General features: G+C 55.1%; 1 protein-coding gene across 1 annotated transcript in view; it reads left to right on the top strand.

The window, feature by feature from the left end:
- Positions 1 to 740: 740 nt before the first annotated feature.
- Positions 741 to 9,512, top strand: part of FAT2 (FAT atypical cadherin 2) — a 56,786-nt gene continuing 48,014 nt past the window's right edge. The window contains exon 1 of the mRNA XM_071443396.1: positions 741 to 951. The gene's annotated coding sequence lies outside the window, so the exon portion shown is untranslated. The remainder of the gene's footprint in view (positions 952 to 9,512) is intronic.

Here is a 9,512-nt window from a genome sequence, read left to right as displayed (position 1 = left end):
CAGAAGGGCACAAAGAGGAGACTGAAGGACCCTCACAGAAACACCCACAGAAGGGTTCCTGTCCTTCTACCTTGGTCCAGCCCTGAACAACTCCCCCAGAGCCAGGATGTTCCACTTGTACACAGAGAAATCCCCCAAAGCTCCTGCACGTTGTCGGGTCTCCCCACGCTGCCATCTCTCCTCGCTGCCTCCTGCCTTTTCAGGGCAGGACCCCCTCTTCATCCCCTCTCCTCCGTGCAGCACAGAGCCCCCGGGGCTCGCTGGCACCAGCCGAGGTTTCTGGGGGCTCCCCCAACACAAACAACAACAACAACAACACCTTCAAAGCGCCTCTCGCACGCAGCTGCTCCGAGGGCAGACTCAGGTTTCCCCCACCCCCTTCTACCCATCCCTCCTTACAACACCCACCTGGCAGATCGCTAAAAACAATCTTTGAGTTTTTCAGGTGTGCTGGGAGGGATTTACCTGACCTATTCCACCAGCCCACCGCCACCCCCCCTGCAGTTGAAGCCCTGGATTTCAGGGCAGCGCTGGTTAATCTAACAGTAAAAAGCGCTGCAATTATTTGGCTCTAAGGCTTGGGTCCTTGCCCAGTTCTGACACAGGCACACACACACACACACAACTTCACGGAGGGAGCGGGCGATGCCCTTCCTCCTCCTCCTCCTCCTCCTCCTCCCGCAGCCCGTCACGGAAGGGCTGGCGCTCCTGCGAGCCAGTTCCACCCCTCGCAACTTTCTCCCTCGCCGCTCCCGGCCGGTGCCGCCGGAGTTCCAGCCGGCAGAGCCCCTTCCTGCAGGAGTTTCTCGGAGCCCCCTGCTCTGATTCGCAGGCAGCATGGAGCCCCGGCGGGCAGCGAGGCGGTGCTGCTGCTGCCGGAGAGGATTTGCAGCGCAGGGAGCGCAGAGACAGCAGTGAACTTCAGGAGAGGTGCCTCTCCTGTTGCAACAGGTAAGGCACGCTGCTCGCCGGTGTGGGGAGTGGGAATGACTCAGGGAGCAGTCTGTGCAGCATGGATGGAGGAAGGCATGGAGGATGCAGAGATTTAATCGTGAAACTGCTTTTGCATGTGAGTAACTTTTGCTGGGAGCAGCATTCACCTACAGAGAGAGCTTTGGGATGCAGAGCTCTTCACCTCTTCCTCACTTCTGGCAGCCCTAGCACGGGGCTTATGGAAGGAGGCAGAAAAAGTTTCATTCTTGTTTGCATCTGGCTTAGCTGGGAAGCTTCAGCAGGCTGCAGCCAGTGCAAGCAGGTGGGCTCCAGGTATCAAAGGCAAAAGCGACGCTGCAGAGCAAGGCAGGTGTGGAGGGAGTGAGCAGAGAAGCAATCCAGGTGTCTGAGCAGGGCAGGATTTCGGCAGGGAGCAAGTTTGTGCTGGAGTAAATGGATGAGCTGTGGCAGGAGCAGCGATGGCGTCTGGCTGTAGGCTCAGCTACTGGCCATGTACAGCCCTGCTAACCAGGGTGAGGTGGTACAGCTCCAAACTCTGTCCCCACGTGCCCCACTAAGCCACTTCCATTGTCACCTTGAACTGGGCTGTGCTTTGGGGATCCCCGAGTGCAGTCACAGCGCTGGTTTTCCCCTGCCCAGCTTCCCTCTACACCCTGTACATCCTCACCTGCCCTTGTGCCCGTCCACGATGGGCAGCAGAGCCAGGGAGCTGAAGCCACAGGCACCTTTTGTGTGTCTGCACCTTCATTCACTGCCAGTGCCTTGTGATGGGATGAAATCCCAGACAGAGCAAGCCCAGTCCCACTTCAGGGCGTGCAGGAATTATTTCCTATGTACATGTGCAGCCCTGATAAAAGAGGTGGAAATACAGGCAGGGAGGCCTGGGCACTTGGAGCCAGCCCTTCCAAACTGCAGTTATCAGCTAATCAGCCTCCCGGGAAATTGAAGTTGGACTCGGTGGAGCACAGCACACTCCAGAGGGGCAAAGATCAGCGGTCACGCGACTGGGGTTGCTTCAGAGGAAACCCTCAAAGAATGCTCCTGCTCCTTTGCCTTTGTGGCTGCGGAGGGCTGAGAGCTCCCAGGTGGTGTGGAAATCCAGGCTGTGTGGTGGTACGGGCTGGGCAGGCTCTGCTGGGCAGGCAGGGCTGTGGCCAGCGGGCTCCTGCTCGCCCAGGGTGCCCTGGATCCCGGCAGGGGCACATGGATTGCTCTGTTCCCCCATTCTGGCACTCAGAGAGGCAAAGAGCAGGCAGGGGATGTGAAGGGAGCTGCCGTGGCTCTCCAAGCTGTCAGCTAGAGAGACCTGTGAGGTTATAGGAGCTTTGGGATGGAAAGCAAACAGTCTGTATTGGGCAGAGCTGGGCTATCTCGGGATTCAGGACAGCAAAGTCTCCGGGCTTGGCATTGTGTGCTTTTACCATCTCCTAATGTGCAGCACACCTCACCTTATCAGGAATGGTTCAGGGACATCCACCTGTGTGCTGTAGGATTGGGGTTCCTGAGGCTCTGGGCAGGGAGAGGTCTCTAACACAGCCAGGGGTTTCTCCCAGCCTGCTTGTTGTGCTCAGCATGCTCTGTGACAGTCCCAAAATGAGCCCAGCTGCCCTGCCTGTGGAGGGAGAGTGCAGCAGGATCTGCTCCTCTCCCGAGCCTTTCCCTTGTACCATGAATGCGTTTCAAACCCTAATGTTCCCAAACCAGTGCAGCTCCCAACCCTGCAAACAAACAAGCATCGCTCATGTACAGAGGGAGAGTTCAAAGGAGGCACGACACCTGGAATCAAACATCTGTGAGGAGCTAATGCATTTTGCATCCTGCTCTCCTGCCAACTGCTCCAAGGCAAGTGCTGCAGGATGGTTCCAGCAACCTGCATGCTGCAGCAATGGCATTCCCTGCTCCCTGCACCTCGCTTTGTTGCGTGCCACGTGTGGAGCATGCAAGTGCAGCTGCACCTCGAGCAGTTAGCACCGGGCTTCCTCCTGTATCATGGACAAACATAAGAGGATTAAATACCCCTGAGCCCTTTTAAATTTTTTTAACTGGGTTGGCAACATGGATGCTGCATTGTCTATTAACGAGCTGATCTGCTGAGCAAGCATTTTTTCCTCTAACCACAGTTTTTCCTTGGCAATGAGGCAGGTACTGCTTTATTAGCAAAGAAACTTTCTTCTCTAATTCTTGCAAGAAGGAGCTCCAGGGAGGGGCAGGCTGCAAGGGCTGCTAGGAAGGTTTGTAGCTTAGAAATGGACAAGGAGCAGGGTTGAAACAAACCAAAGGAAACACTTTCCTTTTCTGTATGGAGGGCATAATTAACTGTGGAACAAATTGCCACAGGATATTGCAGACACCAACAGTTGTGTTTGGCTTCTAACAAGGTTTTGATCCATTTGGGATGGATGGCTCCAGTGAAGGTTCTTAAATGCAATAGCCCAAGATCAGACAGGTACTTGCACTGATGCTGAAAAGTGGGAGGAGGAACAGGTTACCTGTGCCTTCTTTTTTATGCTCCTCCACTAAGCAATCAAAACTGATCATTTTGGGAAAGAGAATAGAGAGGTGGCCAGGCAGGGCTACTTGGATGCTCTTCCATCGTGTGACTATTTTTGCGTGGCTGGGTTGCACATTGGACAGAAGCTGTGACTCAGGCAGCCCGGGAGACGGGGGCTGTGCCATGAATAGCCACTCCATATGGCCCCGGGTGACAGGGACACTCTGTGCCCAGCCTGCTTGTCACGGGTGCTCCACGCAGTGTCCACGCACCCTTGCTGGCCCCTCAGAGGTGCTGCGCTGGCAGGAGATCTCAGAAATACACGTAAAGCAGAGAGTCTGGAACAGGAGGGAGTGACCTGTGCTGGGAGGGCTGACAAGGACACACTGTGGCAGCGAGGCCAGCCTGGGCAAACGCCTCTGTCCTGGGGGTTGATCTTTTTTCCCGGTGAAACGCCGAGCTCCCCAGGGCACGGGCTGGCCTTGCAGCAGCTTGTGCAGCGCTTTGGACACGGCACAGGAGGTGGGAGGCTGCGGGCAGCTCTGGGAGCTGAAGGTTTTCTATCAGTTTGCATTCAATAAATACCTGCTGCAGGGAATTTTTGTGGCACGGCTACTGGCGTGCTGGCCAGCCATCCTTGATGCCCTGATTGTCTCATTCATTTTTTTGTCCTCCGTGTCCTTACGCTGCCTCCAAAGGCAGGAAAGGGGCGGGAAGGAGCAGCTGGAGGCGGACAGATGGACACGGAGAGAGAGGGGCTGCAGGCAGAGCAGAGCTGCGCTCCGAGCTCACCTGCGGGCAGCAGGAGGGAAGCACCGGCAGGGGAAGGAGAAAAATCGTCGGATCAGTGCGGGGACAGGTCTGCAGGGTGAATGAGAATTGCCGGGTAGGAGGACAGGGTGAGGGCAGGGCTGTGCTGCAGGGCAGGCGAGGCTGAGCTGTCCCTCCTCACCTGCACCCAGCGGGGCACAAGGTCCCTCAGCAGCTTTCACACCGGGATGCTCCTGGGCTCCTTCCCAAGGAATTTTAGCGATTTTAGGATAACACGTGTGTTCCCCACGGGGAATCACAGAAAGGGCACTGGAGGTGATGAGGGCAGTGGCCTCGTTAGCAACAGCCAGGCTGAGTTAAGGTGGCAGTGAGGACTCGCAGGGTCAGAGCCCCTTCAGGCTGTGCGGAGCTGCTGCTCTCCCCAGGCTGGGGTGAACCGAGCCCTGTTGGTGTCTGTGGGTCAGGTGTGAGTCGTGTGTGGGGACCTCTGCTCTCCCAGCTTTGCAGCACCTCAGTAAACAGCTGGTTTGTGAGCAGCAGAATTCATGAAGCCGGGTTGCCTGCGGCGCTCCCTCTTGTGTGGATTCTCTGATGTCTAATAATCGGGTTGGGCTCACATTAGAGCTTTTTCTTCCAGCTGGGAGTCTTAATTTGGATTTGTCTCCTCTGTCCTGCTGCTCTGCACAAGCTTGTGCAAAGTTAAATCCTTTCAAGTCTTTGCCTATCTGGTTAAATTTGGCTGGAGCTGGGCAGTGGATCTGAAGGGTAGCAGGATTGACAGTGTGGTCCCACACAGCCAAATCCCTCAGCAGTCTGCAGACAGGGGAATGATTATCAGTGTAAGATAACTTGCATCCCAAGCATGAGGAAAATGTGAAAGGCTCAGTATGAGTTTTGGCAGGAGAAAGCAATCAGAGAAGAGCCCAGGATCCCTTGTGGGCTCTCACAGATAGTTTGCAGTGACTGAGGTATGAGATCCTTGGTGCTGCAAGCCTCCATGGCATCTGAATCACAGGGTGAGTGGTGCACAGTCCCAGCAGCAGCAGAGCTGGGGCACACTCACGTGAGATCCTGGCATGCTCCACCTGGCTCTTGTGCCAATGGGCTTGGGCTGCTGCACTGTGGTGCCCAACCCCAGGGCCCCTCACCCCCTGCCTGGTGAGCAGCTCCCACCAAATCTCCTTCCTACCAACACTGGCTGCCCCTTCTCCAGCCCCCAGGGCTGCTTCTTGTCCCAGCCAGCAGGTGCCCCATTCCCATGACAGCCACAGTGGGATGTGCTGTCTCTCCCTGTCTCCTGGCTGTCACAGCTCCTCAACACCTCCTCTGGTTATCTGTGCAGTGGCAGCTTTTGGATCATAAGCAGGATTTAGCCCTTTGCTCCCATAACTGGGGAGAGCAGAGGAAAGGGATCAGGAATGATGCATAAGGATGGTTCCCCTTGCACAGCCCTTCTTCACTTCCCTCCTGTCACCCTTGCCCTGGGACAGGAGCCAGCAGCAAGGCAGCTGGCACTGCAAGGTTCCCTCAAGCCCCAGACCCCACTGAGGGCTCCATAGCTCTGGAGCTGCTCAGTTAACTCTTGCTCTAGAATGATGCTGCAATGCCAAGACAGAGAGAGATCATTGACCCTCACAACTCTGCAGAGAGTTCAGGCATGTTCAGGTTGTCCTGTGCCTAACAGGTGAGCTTACAACAGTGACACCTCAGCTAGGTGACACATCTGGGCCAGGCCTAGCTGTTGGCACAAGTGCAAAATCCAGCTTTCCCTGGGTTCCTCACAGAGCAGACAGAAATGCACATTGCAGGTGGAAAGGTGACCTTTGGCTTCACGTACCTGGTGATGCTGTGGGACAGAGGATGGCTTGGAGGCAAAGACACACAGCACCTGCTTGCTCCAGTGAAGGGTCACAGCAGGGCAGCAGGAGCAGCACCAGGGCACAGGCAGAGCCCCAAGGATGGAGGATTGGGTGAGATGTCCCAGGGGGAAGGGGGTGAGTGGCTGGCTGGAGGAGGCCACAGTGAGATGTCATGGAGCAGGGTGCCTCTAGAGTCAGGCTGGCTCTGAGCATCCAACCTGTGGAACCTGGCACGGTGACAAAGGTGGCAAAAGCACCCAGCTGTAAGGGGGAAGGAGGAGTTGGACATCAGAGTAACTGAATGCTTCCCAGCTACCCTTCCCATCTGGAAGGCCATCCTGCCATCTCCTCTCTGGCTCTACTCATCTGTGTCTTGCACCACTCAAGGGACAGCATCCCCCCCTGTTCCCACCATCAGCCCTGAAGGGTGGTCCTGGCAGGACCCCTCACAGGTCCCCTGGCCACAGCAGACCAGGTCTGGGGAGGGCAGGGCTGCCTCAGAATGAAGCATTTTCACCAAGCCCTGCAGCAGTACAGAGAACAAGGTTCTCTCTGCCAGATCCCCCTCCCAGCCTGGGCCCCAGAGTGCCCCACACAACTCAGTGTCTCACAGGCCTCCCCAAACTCCTTCAAGGGAGTCTCTGTTCACCAACACCCATAGAGGCTGCCAGCCCAAGCTCCTTGGGGAACCCAAGCCCCCTGGGTTAAAGCACCTGCCTGGTTTAGCTGGCAGGTGGTGAAGGAACATCTGTAGTGTTTTAGGGCTGTACCTGTTGTGCTCAGGGCCATGTGTGTGACCTCCTGCCACGCTGGGCAGGCCAAGGAGAGAGTCCCTGCTCTGCATGCCAGCATGAGACTCATTAACCCACGGCTTTCCATGGCTCTGCAGCTGAGATGCCCTCAGTAGAGCCCACCCCATCAGTGCACAGCCCCTTTCAGGCTGTGGCACAGGTCTGGCTCTGCCCTGGCAGCATTTCATGGGACACTGGGAGCAAGGACAGTCCTTTGAGGTGAAGGGCACGTGCTCCAGGTTCTGCATGTCCAGCCACCTTGCTCCAGGCTGCCCAGCAACCTGGAAACAATTTCCAAAACTCTGTCCAAGCCATTCAGAGATTGGAGAGTCGAGATGGGGGAAGGAACAGCCCAACTGTGCCTGGATGGAATCTGCAAGTCCAGCAGAAAGCTGCACCCACACCAGCACAGCCCCCAAGCAGGCTAGTGCAGGCAGTTCTGCAAGCATCAGCCCTAAGAAACCATCCACAGGCACTGGAAAACCCCGAGATACACTGAAGAAGGAAACACCATAACTTCAGGGGCTCTTTTCATTAGTTTTCTGGCTTTGTGTAGTACCTCCAGGACATGTTTCTCCTGTGCACTGCAAAACCAAGCAGAGACTGCACAACCAAAGGCAGGAGCAGGATCTCCAAGGATGGGATGGTTTTGTTTGGTTCTATTTCAAAGTCCAGGAAGACAGTTTGAAGGATACCCATCTCCACAGAGCATTCAAACCCCACGGGGTGACTGTGAGCAGCCATCAGGGAGCTCCCCAAATGGAAAAGGATCAAATTCCCACCAAAATCACTGTGGCAGAGGAGAGGGCAAACATTAACCAAGCAGCACAACCTCCCTGCAGGGTGAGCACAGGCTACTTCAGCATTGGGAAGCAAAACATTTCACAGACGTGGCCAACACAGTGTCCATTTAACTCTGTGACTTTGCCGCACTGAGAGCCCAGGCACTGCTTTCTGGCCAGTCCTGTTTGGGAGGCAGCTGTAAGGACATTGCCCCATCTGTAGCTGGACCCCTTCTGCTCCACCAAGCCAGGAGAACAGTGTCCCATCTCCTGTTGCCTCCCCAAAACCTTCTACTCACCATCTTACAGCATTGCTCCCTTTGCTCTCTGTTTCACAATGGCCATTGAAATGCATCGTTAAAGTAATTACTTGAACAGCCAGTCTCATCTCCTGTCTTTCCCTGTTCTTGCAGCCTCTGACCAAGAAGTTGATGTGTTTGGGGGTGATTTTGCTTGATCCTTATCATGGGGAAGAGGCTGTTTCTTGTATTGAAGGAAAAAGGGAAAGAAAATGGAGGGAGGTGAGGGAAGAAAACAAGAGGAAGAAAGAAAACTTGTGATGCATGCTGGCAAAAGAGTAGTAAGGAAAGAGTTGTCCTTCTTTTCCAGTGAAAATGATGATTTTTCTTTGAGCTTCTGATCTCAAAACCTTGTGCCAAGCCCCCACCACAGCTCATGAGGGGAATGCTGCTCTGGGTGCACTCAGCACTCGCTTTGTTTTGTGTTTTGGGTTTTTATTGCTTTTAAATGCTCCTCTTGAAGGGAATCAAAAGGTGGGGCTGGGGCCACACCTGCTTCCTGGCAGGCTGCAGCACTTTCCTGTGATATGGCCAACAAACAGAGCAGCCCACACCTTGCAGGAGACCCCTGGCAGGGCCCCCAGAGACCCCCAGCCCTGCCCCAGCCACTCACCCCAGCTGGCCAGAGGAGCCTTTCCCTGCACCAACCCCCCCAAATCACCCATCTCCAAGGTCTCCCCACGCACACACTTTGAATCTCAGCGCTGTGTTTGTTCCCTCGTTTCAAGCCAACAGATTTGGGCATGTCTTTGACAGAGGTTCACAATTTGGATGTTAAATTTAGCCGCGCGCTCGGGCTCTGATTAGAGATACCCCGGCTGTTTACTGCCTTTGTGGGGAGTTTGCATCCACAGGGCTGAGGGGGAAGCCCCCCGAGGCTCTCTGATCCTCGCCTGGTGATTAGGAAAGGAGGCTGAATCACCACATAATGATGCCCTGGTATTTCCCTCAGTGGGAGCGAGCCCTGCCTTCCACCCTCCATCCCACCGAGGGCTCCCTTCAGCCCTGCTGCCTCCCCAGTGCAGCAGCTCCAGCAGGCCACCAAAGGGAACTGGAGCACTCAGGGGTAGAAAGAAATGGTCCCATGAGGTGAAGAGACCAGAGGCAAGTGAGGGTGTTCAAGTGTTAAATGCTTGCAGCTGATCTGGCAGCCCTGAAGTGTGCATGGTCCTTGCCACAGGTCCCATGGGTCGTGCACTAATTACTGACAGCACACGGACAGGAGGAATGGTTCTCTCAATCTGCATGAAAAATCTGTTTGATTTCACCCAGTTTCCATCTGGAGATCCTTGAAATCCATGGCAAGGACCCCTGAGCTTGGCAGTGCTGCTCCTCCTTGGTAGCCACCTGCATTTGGGAATGAGGGCTGGTAAATTGATTTTTTTGTTGGTTTCATGCTATGCAAAGCTTTCAACCCATGGAACAAAAGTCATAGAGACCCACCTCTTTTCTGCTGGTTCATTGCTGTCATCTTCCAGGGTCAGTCCCAACAGGATTTTCCCTGGAGCTGAGCCAATTCACCAGATTTCCCCTGTCTTCAGAGCATTGTCCCCTGTTTTTCTGTT

This window comes from Agelaius tricolor, unplaced genomic scaffold (genome assembly GCF_023055355.1).
Source record: "Agelaius tricolor isolate 1412-34295 unplaced genomic scaffold, bAgeTri1.0.p SCAF_18, whole genome shotgun sequence".
NCBI classification, from domain to species: Eukaryota; Metazoa; Chordata; class Aves; order Passeriformes; family Icteridae; genus Agelaius; species Agelaius tricolor.
This window is presented reverse-complemented; position numbering and strand designations above follow the sequence as displayed.